Below are 18,327 nucleotides of genomic sequence, written 5' to 3' on the forward strand. Positions count from 1 at the left end.
AAAACTTTAACTTAGTGTGACACGTAGGTGTAATTCCCTCTACAATTAACCTGACCCTGAGTGTGACAATCTTAAAACACAAATAAGTATGTCCCCCTATTAGTGTAGCAGCATAGCAAACCTGTTGTGCATTTTGTGATACAAGCACCAAATTTGGCACAAATGTACATTAATATGTTGTGAACATTTTCAGATATTGGGCCACTTGAAATTCCGTAATTTTTTTTTTCAAATTTTTTCAAATTTCGTAATTTCAAATTTTTCGGGTGACACCATCACAATTTCGGTCTTCGAGGCCGGCCGATATAGTGGGGCGGCTTAGCCCAAATATTCAAAAGAATTGTGCATTTTGTGATACAAGCACCAAATTTGGCACAAATGTACATTAATATGTTGCGAACATTGTGTGGTCAGCAATGAAGACGAGAGTCTGAATTACATGTATGCAAAAGACCTTGTGAACCAGTGAAGCAAATACACGGGTAAGCATGAATTAAATCTAGGGCATGATATAATTTCCATGATGTTTACCTCTACACTCAATGGTGGAAGGAGGTAATGTTTTGATCCCAGCTTGTCTGTATGTCTGTTTGTCTGTTAGTCCACAAAATTCCAGACAAAGCTTGTAGTAGTGGTAGTTGTAGTGGTAGTGGTGATAACAGAAATTGTTATATAGAACTGAACTTATATTATTATTATATGCAGAAAATAACTTCATTTCTATATGCCCTGCAGTGGACAGGTTAATTGGTTTATGCACTGAAGGGGTCACCCTGGTGTGCACTGCTGTGTTCTGCCTCACTGAGTTGTTCAGGTATGATGTACTCAGCACAAGCTTCCGGTCGGCCCGGAGGTGGGGGTGCGGGGCCTGTCACGGAACGTCAAAACAAACGGCCTGCCGGGGCCGCCCAAAAGTCGGGCGTGAGGGGCGCGTCCACTACTGGAACGCCTCTCGCTTCCCAGATCGAGGGCCACGTGGTCAGGAGAACCTCGTCCCTTCCGGTCACACTTTGCCTATCGGCCGGCCTCGAAGACCGAAATTGTGACGGTGTCACCCGAAAAATTTGAAATTACGAAATTTGAAAAAATTTGAAAAAAAAAATTACGGAATTTCAAGTGGCCCAATATCTGAAAATGTTCGCAACATATTAATGTACATTTGTGCCAAATTTGGTGCTTGTATCACAAAATGCACAATTCTTTTGAATATTTGGGCTAAGCCGCCCCACTATATTGCCTTGCACCCTGTCTAACAGACTCAAGCCCACAGCTAACCGAATTACGGAATTGTTCTCAAACTATACATTTACGGTGGGGAGCATTATTTACAGTGACGTTATTTCTTATTTACAACGCAACCCAGGACCTGTGTTTTTTTTTTCTTTTTAGGGAACAAGAAAAAGAAATTCCTGTTGGGAGAGAGGAGACAGCACGCATTGCATCGATGCACCAGTACCAATACCACCAAAGCACCCAAAAGCACCAAAAGCACCACAAAGCACCAAAAGCACCACTCGGTGCACAGTCAACATGGTTCATAATAAACACAACAAAACAACTGGTGGTGGTCTTCTCTTTCTCTGCTGGGCCGATGTTCTTCCCGACGTCTTCTGGCTTCATGCGGCCTACTTGGAAATAATAAAAAGCACAACTTGTGTTCATTTTTATTTAGGGCCTCAGGGGCCAACTAAGGGTGGTCCACCTGTTTGGCATAGGTGCCGCCTTACCGAGGTCCGCAAGCAAGATTCCCTGGCCACTATGGCCGGTCTCCAACAGAGGTGCCCTGCCCCAGAACCTGGGGTCCATCAAGTGGTACTTGGCCGCAGAACAGCGGTCCATAAAGTGGTACATCAACGCAATGCATGCTGGTTCTGAGAATCTCATGTGCACAATGGCCATCTCACGCACGCTCCCCTCGGCACCCAATGGCACACAGGTCCTCAAGTGGGAGACAAAAGGGGGGAAGACAAATGAGCGAAGGGTAAGGTCACAAGGGTACACGTCAATAAAGGCAATGCAGGGTGAAGTGCGTACGGAGAGCGAAGTGAGAAAAACTCGTCCCTACCGTACGTCACCCCCCCCCCCCCCCCCCTGTCACCTACACTACCCTTGCCCTTACCCCATATTTACAAGAATTTACACCTTTACAAATTCGTCACTACGTCTTGTCTTCCCCATCTTTCCCTTCTACACCAAATTCGTCTCCAAACCCTCTACTTCAAAATTTGCCATCACCAATTCATCATCAATCCTCATAAGGAGGGAGAGATGGAATTACGCACAATGTCACACCTACGTCATGATGCGTCTCACAATCCAAAACATTTGCATTAATGAAAAATAATAAAACATGGCATGGTGTGGAGTTACCTCATCTCAGGTGAGTGGATGCAGATGGTGCGAGGAGACTTCAATCCTAACTATCCTCTAAATGACTTTAACACCCTTTACACTACCCGGGGTCTTTCCCTGCCAATCCATTGGCCACTTACTCTATGGGTTCTAACAACCAATTCCCATTGACCAAACTGTGGTGCTTCTCAATTTGGGGTCTCACTCCCCCGATTCATCTCCCGGTGCCCTCGCACAATTTCTGGGCTGTGGCGTGTAGCTCTCCCAGCAGGTCTACCCACCTGCACACCTCCACCACTGTAGTTGCCACCCGAGCTTACCTGCTCCTCACCCTAACCTATCTAACTGGGGAAAGCCCCTCCTGGCTCTGTCACCCCTTGGTGCCCTCTGGCACTGGGCTACCCGGGTCCGTCCTCCGGATCCTCGGGCCCCATCCACAACAACTACTACCGGCTCCCAGAGCCCACCTGCGGCCTCACCTGGCCGACATCCTCACAGTGGTGGAGTGCCCAAACCAACTACACACACTAACAGGCTACACGCCCAGCCATTTCCACAACACTAATGCACCCATCCAATCACCATTCTTCCACCCGCACCACAGATGCCAATATCCAACCACAATTTACCTATACCCTCTACCTAACACTTACACTACCCGCCCCGGGTATTCGTGATGGGGGTCCACTCTTCCCCCATTCACACCTTCGCACCATCCACTCCACTCCATTGTTTCCACCATGCTCACTCCACGACCATCCATTCCAATACTCCATTTATTCCACACTACCATTTCTTCCACACAACCATTTATTCCATACACCTGTTGGTGCACACCTGTGCACTCACACCTGGTGCCACCTGCACCCTCCTTCCTTCCTGGACCATTTGGTCAACACCACACACAATCACCTTCACTCACTCATACACTGCTCCATCCACCTGTTCAGTTGCACACCTGTGCAATCACACCTGTTCAATCCTCAAACACACGGCATCATCTCATCTAACTACTCCCCTCTGAAACTTGCGCTTCCCAGTCGCCCCTTTAAACTATTGCGCTCCCACGTCATTATCATCCACGCTAATCTACCTGCGTCCCCACTACAGGTATCCTTGTCACTAACTAATCTTAACGTTACCTACTGTCATCTTCTAGGGTCCTACACACAATATCCTAACCCACCCGGGCTACTTTTCACTGCCATCAACCCCATAAATCTAGTGCTCCTTTGCCCCCCTTCTGTGAGGGATGGTGGATTTGCCATCCCACCACATCGCGGAGGTCCTACTATCAATTTCGCTCGTCCAAATCCAACAAATCAAAAATTTGCCATTGACTGCTAATCACCGTACCAATCATCAAATTTTGCCTTTTTCTAATTTTGGGCCCAAAACACTAACCTCATCACCCGTCTACTTATTAGATCCTCTCGGTGTGCCAATTCCCTTCTAAAGCTCGGCTTCGTACAGCCGAGCAATGAATGCGGGTTGTTTTGTGCCAGCGGCTGGATACGTCCCGCATTCGGGGCAGGGACGGGGGCTTACCCGGGCCGAGATCCCACGCACCACCTCGGCGTGGAGCCATCAAATGTCCCGATCTCGACCTGCCGGCACGTCTCAACAAAAAGTGGTCGCCATGACGACCCTTCCTATCGAGCTGCCCGCTCCGCCTAGTTGAGCACGGACGCGGCCGTTCCAAGCGAGGCCCAGCGTGGATCGCGTACGGCGGTCCTTTCGAACCCGCCGTGGCTCGGATCCCCGCTGGTTCTCACGGCACGCGAAGCCCGGCACGCACCGAGGGCCCGATTCGGCTAAATGTCGCTCTAACCGCTAACCCGGTTACCGTCGATGCCTCACCTGCATGCTTACATGCATACGCTACCCCTTTCTTGCTCATACCTCCAGCTGTTCCCATGCTCCTCGTACCTTTCCTTACACACCTCGGTACACTCATTCCGCTCACCGACTTGGTCACACACCTGACCACCGAACACCTTGGCACACATTCGTCGCTCGCACACCTCACCAACACACCTCTTCGCGCCCCTTCCTCGGTCACCTCCTCTGTGACCATCACAGGTGTGCTTTCACTCGCACACCCAACCACGTGCCTCACGACCAACTCAAGTGTGCATTCCCACACACGCTCTACCATTCCAGGTGTGCATCCTTCCATTCCAGGTGTACATCCTCGCTCACCTGTCACAACCAACTCACGCTCCGTGTCACTCTCACTACTTTCACCTCCATTCTTGACAGCGCACTCACCCTTACTCTCGACAGCGCACTCTTTCCTCATGCCCCTGTCCGTTACACACCTTTCTCGTGCACACTCTTGCGCACACTCTCCCGTTACACCCTCTGTAACACTCACCACAGGCGTACACTTTCTCGTTACATCCTCTGTAACACTCACCACAGGTGTACACTCTCTCGTTACTTCCTCTGTAACACTCACCACAGGTGTACACTCTCTCGTTACTTCCTCCATAACACTCACCACAGGTGTACACTCTCTCGTTACTTCCTCCGTAACACTCACCACACCACGCTTCCATGTGCTCCCTCGCACACGCGCTACGACCGACTCGCTCTTGACAGCACACTCACTCCTTGGCGCGCACTTTTTCCTCACACACCCCATGGTCGGACATTCTCGCACACCTCTTTTTTCGCACACCAGACATGTCGCACACTTCACCAACGGCCTCTCACGAACACCCGGATCCAAACCAATCCCCAAGCCGACTGAAGCTTTCCTCACATCATATACATTGCCGAATATTTCGCCACTCACCTTGGCACCTCGTCTCCGCACCTCTTTTGCCACTTGCAAACTTTTTATTTGGTTAGTGAGGACCTCATCATGATTTGAACACAGGCATTGTACATATTCCATGACTTCCTCCTTTATCTCCCTCTTAGTTTCCCTCCGTCTCTTCTTAATTTCACTCACCCCCTCTTCCACCTCCTCTAATTTTTCCTTTACCTCCTTCATCTCCCGGTGCGCCCCCCCCTATCTCTTCCTCTAATGCCACCTTAACCGTTTCTATGTGCGTCCTCACCTCTCGGTCCTTCGTCTCCATTACTTCTGTCACCTCCTCCAACTTCTTCGTCAACCCCTCATGTACCATCTGACATTCCTTTTGTGTTGCTATTAATTCGTTTTTAATGTCCTTTTGTGTCGCTTTTAAACCCCCGATGATTGCAGTGTTCTTTTCCACTTGGTCCGCTAGTTCCCTTTGTCCGACTGTCAGCTGTTCTACTCCCTTCGTCAGACCCTCTATGCCCCCCTGTAACCTAGCCGTATTATTCCTCACCTCTTTCTCCATACGCTTCTCACCTCGCTTTACCTCCTCGCGTAGCCCCGAAACCTCCTCACCTACACCTCGTCGTATCCCCTCTTTCATCTCCTCCATCTCTTTTGTAGATGCCACCCTCATCTGTCCCAATTCATCCCTCTGAGCATCCAGTTTACTTTCTAACCCGATTTGCACCTCCTCTATCTGGTTCCCCATTCGTTTGATTTCCCTGGCAGATTGTTCCCCTATTTCCCGCAATTTGTCCATCCTATTTTCTAACCCCATTAACCCATTTTTCACCTCTTTTATCCCATTGTCTAACCCCTCAAATTTCTTGTCTAATCCCTCACCGGTACCCCTCGCTTCGTCCCTTATTTCCCCCATTTGGCCCTCCAATTGCTCACCCTGAGCATCCATCCCTTTGAAATTATCGTCTGTTTTTACCATAAAGGCCATCATCTGTTTCATAAACAGGTTCCAATTCATTGGCATCTCGGGTTCGGCTACCGCGACCATGGGCGCGGCTAAATTTGGTGCCGCAACAACCATGTGCGCGAGGACGCCATCTTGTGCGCCCGAAACCTCGTGCGCGAGAGCGCCATTTTGTGCGTCTGATACCCCCTCAACCACATCCTCCATATACATTTCCCCGAGGTCCTGGGTTACCCCTAACCCGTCTATCTCCCCCACCGACATCCAATCGCCTTGATTGACCATGGCGCGATCTCAAAATTCGTGTTTTATAAAACAAAATTTCCGCAGCTCGTAATTTTGACCAAAAATTATTTTTTTTTCTACACGTTTTAAAAATTTGGTTCGGGCCTCGAATCTCACTCCTCGACACCAATTGTTACAGACGCGGTTTAGATGTTACTTTGGGCCGAGCGGATGGTCCACCGCGACCGTTACAGGATCCCCGATTGGCCCGACTCCCCCAACGTTGACCAGATCGCACCACAGATATTCAATTTGGAAACCTCTAAAGCGACCGAACGAGAAGGAAAAGAGAAGAAGACAGAGTACGGAGGAATAACAGGATTTATTAAGTATTTTCACAAGCCAGAGCAACGAGAGCAATCGGTTATATTCAGCGAATGGAAGGAGCAGATACACAGTGAATCGTTAGCTTATACTATTCAATTTACTTAACCCCAGGACAACGATTAGGACAGACGACGTTCACACTTACACGGGGGATATTGCAGGCAGGTATGGCTTGAGGATGGATGGTTGTTTTTGGGAGGCAATGGAGGGTCCAGCGTCGATTGCTGCCTGGCGCGTCCTGTTCGTGGCCTGCGGCCCCTTAGCTGCCCCCTTAGCTGCAGCGCAGCTGGTCGCACGATGGCTCGCACACACCTGCTCGTTCAGGCGTCTTCCTTCTCCCCAGCAACAACGAGGGACAGCAAGCAAGAGGACGGGGTCAAAGCAAGAGCTTGGAGGACGCAAGAGCAAGAGGAGCAAGAGGGTGGAGTGCGTCCCGCGGCGACTTATATTGGTTTCCTCACCGAACCTTCGCGCACTTTCTCGGGGGTTCCCGCTCCGCCCTCTCTTAGCCAAACCCCTTGTTCTGGGTTGGATGAGCGGGGCCGACTTACTCCTCCCCCCTATGACGAGGGGGGCGACCCGTCTTCTCTAGCCACTCCCCTTGTTCGTAATGGCCGCAAATGGCGAAAACCGGTCAGCAGCTGCAGGTACTGCGCCGTCATGTTGCACAGCAGTTCAGTACTGCAATAAACGTTTGCTGTGAAAGCTCAAGTGGGGGAATCCCTGGCACTTGAGCTGCCATGGATCATCGGAGGGGCCTACGCTTTATTTCGTTTGATGCAATGCAGAGTCAATCTAGTGGGAAACACATATTTAGCCTACATAGAATAAGGAAATAAACTATTTAAAAAGATATATCGTGGCCTGTGTGTAAGTTTCATGGAATTAACTAGGAGGACGGCTGCGACCATTATTTACATTACGAGGGTGTTACACACAACAAAACCATACTTTTCACATTCGTTACACTTTCTCCAAAATTGTTACACTTCTCAAAACCGTTACACTTCTCAAATTCGTTACAATATGAATATATTTGCTTTCTATACAACTATTTAATAATAAATTACAAAACGAGAATAAAGGAAAAAGGAGGGGGGAGGTGCGCTCCCCACCCTTGATTCTCCCCATCCCACCCCTCCCCTCCCCTTGTGTGTGTGGGGAAGGTGGGGGTGGGATGAGGGGGGATCAAGGGTGGGGGACGCACTTCAGCTGGGTGTGGTCTGTGTGGGCGGGGTCTGTGTGGGCGGGGTCGGTGTGGGCGGGGTCTGTGTGGGCGGGGTCTGTGTGGGCGTGGCTTATGATTTTTTATTTATTTAATTTAATTTTTTTTTTTTTTACCACTAATTAAATTAGCTAATCTGGGTGGGGTGAATAGAAATGTTGTTTAATGAATTATTAGCTTTGTTATTTGTAATTCTTGTGAATAAAATGCCTCTAATATTTCTTCCCCATTCATATCATTTAATTTGTAAGTCCAAGGAACTGTATCCATTACATCAATGATTTTAAATAATTCACGAGTCCATTTTTGTGTATAACCTTTTTCAAAATGGCTTTTCCATTTGTATATTCTTACCATATCACCAACTTTGAACTTGGGTTTTTTCAAATTAATCTCAATTTCATATTTTAATTTTGTAAATGTTTCTGATGGTTTTGATTTTGTTGATGAATGAACTGTATTATTGTAATTATCAACAATATCCTGATTTAAATACACCCATTTTTGAGAACCGAGTTGTGTGAATTTTTTATATAATTTTTCTTTTAAAGTACGATTAAAACGCTCAATAACAACTGCCTTTCCTTCATTAAAGGTACTGTATAATTTAATACCCTCCCCCTTAAGAAATTTCATGAATATTTTGTTGTAGAACTCTGTTCCCTCGTCAGTCCATAACTTCTTTGGTTTTCTTTTACTTTTATTAAATATCTGTTGGAAGGCTAACATCAGAGTATAACCTCTCTTGTTTTTCAAAGGAACAACCCAAGCAAATCTACTCCTCAAATCAATTACGGTTAAAGCATACCTGTATCCCTTATCATTATTCAATTCAATTAAATCAGCGGACCAGATGTGGTCTGTGTCTTTTGAATAAACTTTCCTTCTTTTAAACTTTGTGATTATAGGTTTGTGTAATTCATTAACCAAAAGCTCCTCAGTCTTGATGACATCATTAGAGCTTAATAGTTTTTTGAGGAATAACCAAGACCAAGTTTCAATTTGACACTTATCATTTTTTTTACAATAAACCGATCAACTTTCTCTCTCAATGTAGGATTTTGTATCAAGGACAAATTATACAACATTTCTCTGTCTTCTTCATGTTTTTCATCCAATGTAGTGGTATTCCCATAAGCAATATCATGCTTCATACACACTTCATCAACCCTATTTATAGGTTTAGACCAAGGTTTAGGATTGTCAGCCTCATCTAATCTTTTATCCAGGTTTGTTCCTGGACCACAGAAAGAATACCCTGGAAGGTGTAGTTCCCCTGGAATTCCAGTTGTTGTAAATTTGCTACCTGACAAAAACTTTTGTATGTCTCCTCCACTTTTAGGAGAGATGAATTGACACTTTTTAGAGCCACACACTTGACATATTCCTTTTTGATAAACTCTATTATGTTTAGCTTTAACATACAATACACTTTTAGATTTAGTTTTCTTTTTACATTTAAGACAATAACTCATATTTATTTATCAGAAAAATTCCGACAGAGTATCAAAACCTCTTTGGTTTTCAACATATACATTTCTATCTTAATTTTTAAAACACAAAGAATCCTCAGGAATGCCTTCACTCTCTCCTCCATTTATTTACAAATAAAAACTAACTAAAGTCAATAGCATCATCAACCACATAATCTTTTCCTTCTTCTTCTTCTTCCCCACTTTCTCGTGTAAATCTCCTCCCTGAAATTGAACTCATCTCAGCCGTTTTTAAAACCAATATCTTCACAAGAGTCATTCTTTCTTTATTTTCCTCTTCGGTGCGTTGAGATTGATTTATTTGCTGTAATACATTCAATCTTTTACGAATCTCACTGATTTCCATCTTTTTATACTTTTCCTCCCTGTCCTCCTTCTCCTTCTCCTCCTTCTCCTTCTCTCTTTCCTCCTTCTCTTCTTCAACTCCTTCCCTTGCTACCCTTGAGCTTGAGCCCCAAATAATATTATACATGTACTCATCTGGATTTTCAGATATTCTTGTATCTATAATTATTTTTCTCATAATAGGATACCAATAAGATTTGTTGACGATTTCTAAAAGAGTTTTATATTTCATAACTTTGAGAAGTTCATTTTTATTTAATATTTTTAACAAGTCTCTATTTGTGGGTTTGACAATATCAGTATAAGGCCAGTTTTTAATAACAAAATGTCCATGGGTATGTTCCAATTCGTATGGTATGTAAAACCGAGCCCCCTTTTCTTGTAGGTATCCCTGAATACAAAAATTATAATTCTCTTGTAGTCTTCTTCCTGCCATTTATGTATCAGAAATATATGTGAGATTAATATTATGACAGGTAATACCACCCCATCTTCCCACTACCAAATCGGTTTGTATTCCTCGGCTTTCTATCCTTATCTCATTACCATCCTTCTTTGTTATATAAACTATTGTTTTGCTGTCATATGATTTTTTATTCTTAAAATCATGTATTCGTTGTTTACTAATTGTACTTCCACATAACTCCTCATCCTCACCAAGTGGATAATATTCTTCTTTACGAGACTGATTCAAATCATGTAGGTCTTCTAAGTTTATTGAAAAATACCAATTATACCCGAAATCAGACATATCATAACCCCATTTATTAATTCTCATATTAACTATATGTCCTTCTCTATAAAATTCAATTGTAAGTAGGTGGTTAAATTCAATGAGGAAAGGTGTATGGTTAGTATAACCAGGTGTTGTGGTTGTAAATTTTACTTGTTTCACAAAACGTGCTGTTTTCTTTAAAGATATATATTGTGATAAATCACTGAATCTAATCAAGTCATTCGCATCTGTAGGGTTTGGATAATTGATTAATTTATAAGTATTCTTCATATTAATATTTTTACTTATACTATATTTTTGTCGTTCAGCCTGTGCCTTTGTATAATAATTTGATAAATCAATATCCTGAGAGGATTTTCCAAAGATAGAACCATCTTTTCCAACATAGGTAATTTATATTAGATAAAAAATGATATCATAAAAATTTTCATTATTGTTGAGTTGAAATAATACATATAAACATAATTGACCACAACATTTAGAATTAATTTCTTGAACTTGGAATGTTTGATAAACACCATTCTGTAAGAATTGTATTACTTCAACAGGTGGTGGAATACCATAACTATCAAAATAATATTTATCCTGACCATTATGAATACAAACCCAATGAGTACCATTCTGTGTGTCTAAATTCATAATAATATTCTTTGTATTCTTATTTATATGTATTAATTCATCTCTCATACAAATAACCACATTATCAATTTTTAGTGTTTTACAATACTTAGCTAGTTCTATATTTGACATTGTATTCTTTCCAAATTGTTTAAACCATTCATCCATTTATTTATGAGAAAGATACAATCCATTACCCCGTTTAGTTAGTTTAACACCCGCTTGAGCGATAGAGGAAAGCATTTCTCCAACCAACAATCTAACTTTATCAGGCAGTGGGTGAGTAAAATCCACAATTACACCACTTCCACTAATTTGTTTCTCCAACTCCTTGTTATGTCTTTCCAATTCTTTTTGAGCTTTTAGTTGTGCCTTCCTTTCGTTAGCAGTTTTTACCGCTGTTGAAATACCACCAGTCAATGCTCCCGCCGCACTTAAACCAGCAAGTAAAGGAATTAGAAACGGGAGAAATCCTCCACTCGTTTCCCGTGTTGAATATTTCTTCAACATAGGTTTTGTCATTTTAATTTTAAGTGAACCAGTATCATTTAGTGTTTTTACTTGTGTGTGTGTGAGTAAAACATCAATTCTTACAGCTCCTTTTCTTTGAATTGTATTAACATTAATAATACAAGGCTTTTGATTTTGAATACAAGATGTTAATTTATTAAGATTGATTTGATTAACATATAAGTTTGTGTCCATATGTTGTCTTGGCAGTGTCCTGGCAGTGTCCATATGTTTTACACCTCTCCCACCCCCCCCCCCTTCCCATGCCTCCCCCCCAAAGCCCTCTCCCTCCCACAGTTCTCTCGATGTCTCCATGTCTCTCGGTCCCTGCTCTCAAATGTTGTGTTTGTGTCCTTCCCCCTCTCTCCCCATCTTGTCTACCGCTCCCGATGTTATTTGTTTTGTGTGTCTGTTTGTCTTTCTGTGTGATTAATGTTCGCTCTTTCACGAGCCTCGATCTTGTATACAAAAAAAAATAAAAAAAAATTAAAAAAATACCCCAACCATTTATTTATGAGAAAAAACCTATGTGATATTAATCATAACACCATTATCTGTATTCATCTGCAATTCTGTTTCCTCCAAAAGTAAACAATAAGCATCAACTTCTTCATTCTCTCCTCTTTCAATGTACAGAGAAGTATCTACTCTATTAGACTTTATAGTTTCCTTTTGAGAACTCAGGTCAATTGAGTAGATTGTATAAAGTTTTTGAAACGCAACCATATCCAAAATAGGATCATTATTACCATTACTTTCACACACCTTTTGGTAGGACTTGTAGGCTTCCCCATAATCATTTTTTTCCCAATCAATTTCCAATCTATCTCGTGGGTAAAATGTGCCATCAAGAGAAACCCGAAGTTGTTTCACCTTGGCATTATCACACAACGCATTATTCTTATCAGTACCTCCATCTCCATCTGGTTTCTTAAAAATGAGCCATAGGTATCGTGGTTTTCCTTCCAGTACACCCAAATTCCAAGTGTAGGTAGTGTGTTCCAGTTTAACGTGTTGACATCTTCTTTTAAGGTATGATACATTCAGTGGTTTCTTTGAGTTAAGTCTTCTATTTAACATCTCTTCCGTTTTAAGATTAGGAGTATATTCACTGATATACCAACACAAATCATTAATAATAAATTTATTGTTGTCTCCAAAAGCATTTTCAACCCCAAAAAGCAACCTATTTACATTATCATTCCGTTGAAGTTGAAATCTAATTTTAAGACCATACAAAACTTTGTCATAATCACAAAATCCAAATATACCTTTCAGAAGTACTGCTACGGTAAAACTATTCTCTGGTTTTGTGTCATCATTATACATTGCCTTCCTTTGACTATAACCAGGGTCAGCATTTGTTCCCGTTGACATATCAGGAATAAAACCTTCAACAGCTCCCTTACCCATTCTATCACTAAACGAATATAGTGTAAATTTCATCATTTCAGATGTAGCAGCGACATAATCAACTGCTTCAACCTCTTGTGTTCCAATATAGAGACGGACACTATCGAACATTTTCCAGAAGAAATCATTTACGAGTGTAGCATTAGTATTATTCGCAGCCTTAGTGAATTTAAATTTACACAGCAAGAAACTATCAGCTATATTCAAGTAAGTTTGTTGATTATTTATTTCAAAACTTTTTGTTCCATTTGAATTCCAGTCGGTTCCTGTTATAGCATTCACCTTAAAATATCTTCCTTTTTAGTGGAGTTTGAAATGATAATCGTATCATCCAAATCATAGATACTATCAATCGCTTCCATACTTGTATTGATATAGCATTAAAATTGTTGAAACCCTGACCCAAGTATTTTAATGATTTTTTGTCGTTCTTGTGAAGATAGTTGAGTTTTACCTTTTTTTATTTCTTTGATTGTTTGTAATTTATGAGACTCCTTTTGAGCATCTTTTATACTCTTTATAGCACCCGCAACTGAACCCATGGCAGAAGCAGTTGAACCAATTAGATCTTTATGTTTAAGGATGGTTGAACCAATACCCATTAGAGTATCAATTATCCCATCTCCTTTATTTCGAAATTGATGACCTACACCTCGTTGTCTCTTAGGTTTATAGTATCCTTTACCCACATACCTTGTATAGTATGGTGAAAGGAACATGCCCTCCCCTGTAATTATTTTATATTTTCCCAACTCGTGTTTTCTCACAATAACCATTATTTATTTATTGAAAAACTTCACGTAGGTGAATTCTGATGGATATAATTTCATCATTAAAGGATATCATACGATTATCTTGGTCGGTTATCCTAAAATTTACTCTGTATATGGTTTTTCCTGACACAGGTAAATAGACAAGATTTTTTGGTTCCATATTAAATTTATAACCAATCGGGGTTGAGTATGCACTGAATGAAAATATTGTATTTGTTCTTATTCCATCGTTAAAAGCACCATCAATCAAATCACAATGAATTAATACTGAATTTATACCAGAGGATATTTGAATGACATTATCACTGTAAAACGTCCCGTTAGTTTCAATCTTTTTTGAAGAGAAACCCAATAGCTCTCTGAACGAATTTTCAATCGTGAAATCAACTTTATAATTATTTTTAAGTTTAATAGTTGATTTTGAAGTGTGTTTTTGAATAGTTATTACAATATTTTTTGGTTCATCACCTTGTTCTTTCATAAGGCGGGAGACTTCTGAAGATATTTGAGAAATCTCGTAAGCTCCGGGTGAAACGGTTATAGTTTTATATCCACTTCCTGGATTATAACTAAACTTGTTGTTTTTCTCTGTGATATTAAACAAGGTATTATAAGTTTCCATCGACAATAAAGATGCCTCCTTGAGTAGATTGTATAAAGTTTTTGAAACGCAACCATATCCAAAATAGGATCATTATTTGTGTGGTCAAGTTGTAGTGGGTAAGGGAATGATGCTGTGTAATCACTCGTTGTAAAATCAAAACTAAGAATTGTGCTTCTCATCTTATTTAATATCTAATAAAATATCTTTGTATTGACATTTATTAATTATTTTCATGTTCATCAACTGGTCTAAAATGGCTGAGGCTTCATTAAAACAATTGTTGTTTCCAGCCTTCTTACTACCCAACAGTAATAATAGTCTATTAACTAATTGCGATGGGTCATTTGGAAGAAAGCTAACACCCGAACCAAGCTTACTTAAAGCATCAATAATATGTTTCTCCTTCTCATTCTTCTTCCTTTTACCAGCAACAGAAACTCCATAATCAAGTGTGTTTAGTAAATCAATATATACCCTATCTTCCTCTCTTTCCATATCAAGTGGTTCCTCAAAATATTTTGAACCATTTAATCCAGAGTTTGTTAGAAGAAACATTAATCTTGGAGTTAATTCAACATTTGGTTGAGTAGAACTTAAGAATACCAATTTATCATTAAATATCAATACCTTTTCTTTCACAATATAAAACTGTGCTGGTTCTTCTGTTGGAATGAGACCTGCTCTGGTTTTTGAACCCACCGAATATTCATTGTTTTGAAGAGCTTCCACAACATAATTAGGGGGTTGATTTACCTCCTCAAGTTTCTGAAATAATCCTTCATCATCATATTCTAATTCTCCAAGTTCTTGCTCTGTCATTTGACTAAAATCTTTGATCATTTGAAGTTTTTTTGGAGTAAATTCTACTGTGGGAACTGCAGGTGAGTGTTGAGTTTTCAAAAGTGGTTTAAAGAATTTCTCTTGTTTTCTTTCAAAGGCTTCTTCACCAGTTAGTTTCTGTCTCCGTTTCTTCTTTATCTCTTCCTGTTGTTTAACAACTTTTGAAACCAACTCTTGATGTTCTTTAAACTTTCTTGCTCTTTCTTCGGTATTCATTTTCTGTATTTATTTATTGAAAAATATCATTTAGTATCTCATCTTGTTTCACAACAATATATTTATATTTTCCAATCGTGTGTTTCATCTAATTTTCAAATTCATTCTTACTACATAATGTAGAGCAATTATCTCTCCAAAAATTATTTACATCTATTGAATTTAACTTAAATAAAATAAAAGTATTGGCATTGTTTCTTATTGAACGTCGAGGGAGTTGAAAATATGACTGACTAAGATAAATACAATTACAAGAAGAATGTCTCCCTCTTGTATAGTAGCTGTCCATTACTGTTTGGGTTCTCTCATTAACACAATCATCAAAGATGACGAGGTTCTTTTTTGATTTATCTAAATCTTGAGGTGAAGGTATATCATCCATATTATCACTGAGAATACAAGTTATGGGTTTCGATTTTGATTTCTGTGTATCACAAAATAATTGTATTATATCTTCAATATTATAATCATTTAGTTTGTTTTGAAGTTTAAATAAACCGATAATGTCTTCCTTTTTAAGACCCGCATTAAAACCCTGTGAGAGTAGTTGATACTCGGGTTGAAAACTTGACTTTGTAAAAATTATTAAATTATCATAATCTAAAAAATTAGGACCAAGGAGCATCTTTAAAAGTAAACAGGTTTTTCCACATCCGCTTGAACCAACTATTAGACATCTCAATGAATTTGGAATGTTTTTATGGTTATTAAATTTTATCTTATTTTCCCAAACGGGTAAAAAATCATTCATTTATATATTTGAAAAACAAGTCATCTAACTTTTTTTGAGCTATTTTAGAAGCTGCATATTTTATCCTGAGTTCAGGTTTAATTTTAAGATAATCCATTATTTTATTTAAAGTATCTTGCATTAACATTTCCATTAAAATAATTTTGAATCATAAATAACAATAAACCCTTATACATTTCCCCAATACAAATAGTCTCTTCCCTTGTAAGAAATGGTGTATTATCACCATAATACTTAACATTCATCTCTCTTATTAATCCTGTAAAGTATTTCATTTTTGGTTCTAATTTAAAAGAGTTATATATTTTTCTATATATTTTTTTATCATCAATTAAAATTAAATCACAGAAAATACATTGTTTATATGAATCCTCATTATTAAGCCCTCTTCTATCACAAGCCGGACAATTCTCTAATTTATTATATGGAGAGTCTGGAAATTCTAAATATCCTTCTATCATATTTATATAGTTAATTTTTACTTAAACTAAACGCAAGTTTTTTAAACTAATAAATACAATGTTTCAAAACACAAAAGACAAATTTCAATCAATCTCTACTTTGGTGGAAGATATAGAAAAATATGTCAAAGATGTTAAATTGAACAAAGATAAATATGGAAATTTTTGGGTAAAACCAGTTATGGAAAATAACATGAGTCCCTCTATTTCATTTAAAGGAAGAGCTCTAATTATACCTGGAAAGACATCCATTAAAGTAAATCTAACAAAAGTTTCTCCTCTACTCCTGGCAATTTTTTCAAAGCTTGAAAAAGTGATCGATAGTGATACTTTGAAAAAGAATGATAAGACCATTAATAATTCTAGAGGAGACATTTGTATTTTCTTTAATAATCCAAAGGGTGTAGATCTAAGTAAAATGAATGATGTTAATATTTCTGGTGAAATGTCATTTCGTTCTATGATAGTTAGAGATTATTTAAAGATAACTTTTGATATAAAAATTGTAGAGATTGAATCTGTTAATGAAAGAAAGTATATAGATATTGATGGGAATATTTTTCTTGCTAATTAAATATGAGTCAATACAGCAGTGAAGATTTTATTATTTCATTGGAAGATTTTATCATGACAAAGATAAAGGCCAATAAATTGACAGAATGTGTTTGTACTCCTTATAATGAAAAAATGATCACAACAAGTGTTGTAAACCAGATTAACAATATTCTGGATGAAGACCTTCTTCCTTTGTTTAATCCAATGACAACATATAGTGTTAAAGAAGCTGCGGTTGAAGAAATAAAAAAGGAGCTTCCAAGTTCAATTGGACATAGTATTGTATGGCTTTTGTATCTTCAAAAAATTGTTAAGAATGTTGAATCATCAGCGAGTTTGGATCTCATAATCAAGACTGAAGTTCTTAAAACAATTGAAATAGAGACGTTCAAGCTTAAAGATGACAAACTAATTTGTTATCCACAGCCACAACCGCCACCTAAAAGTACTTCATTGAACTCAGATGATAGTTATGAGAGTAGGTTTATTGATGACTCTGAGTATGATTCTGAGTATTCATGTGATAGTTATGGCTCAGATGATTCTGAGTATTCATGTGATAGTTATGGCTCAGATGATTCTGAGTGAAAAAGTGTTTTAGTTTAAGCACAGCGATATATAAAAAGGAGCTGTAAAGCTCAAAAGTGTTTTACTTTAAGTACAGTGATATATATAAAACACCACGTTTTCTCACGCTATAAATATGGTTTATTGTGATACTTGCGAGAAGGAAGTAAAATATTATAAACAACATATTCTCACCGCAAAACATACATACAACATTTTTAACAAACTTTCCCCTCTTCCACCTGAAACAAAACACTGTTCTACATGTAATAAAAATATCCTCAAGAAAGGCTTCAAAATACATCTTAAAACAAATCTACATTTATCAAATTTTATCACAACTAAAAACTCTGATGGAGCATTCAAGGGACATATTAAAATAAGAGTCTTTAACTTCAAACCTCCTGAACCAGAGTCTATAGTTGATGCTGTAGAAATAGTTAAACCTGCTGTTCAAACGTTGATTGAAAAAACACTAAAGGAAATGAAACCACTTAAATTTTATATGGGAGTAAAATT

At 39.4% G+C, this 18,327-nt stretch overlaps 1 protein-coding gene across 2 annotated transcripts in view; it reads right to left on the reverse strand.

The window, feature by feature from the left end:
- Nucleotides 1-18,327, reverse strand: part of SVOPL (SVOP like) — a 306,199-nt gene that overhangs the window by 44,689 nt on the left and 243,183 nt on the right. The gene's annotated exons all lie outside the window — the stretch shown is intronic.

Source organism: Myxine glutinosa, chromosome 1 (genome assembly GCF_964187855.1).
Source record: "Myxine glutinosa chromosome 1, kmMyxGlut1.1, whole genome shotgun sequence".
Lineage (NCBI taxonomy): Eukaryota > Metazoa > Chordata > Myxini > Myxiniformes > Myxinidae > Myxine > Myxine glutinosa.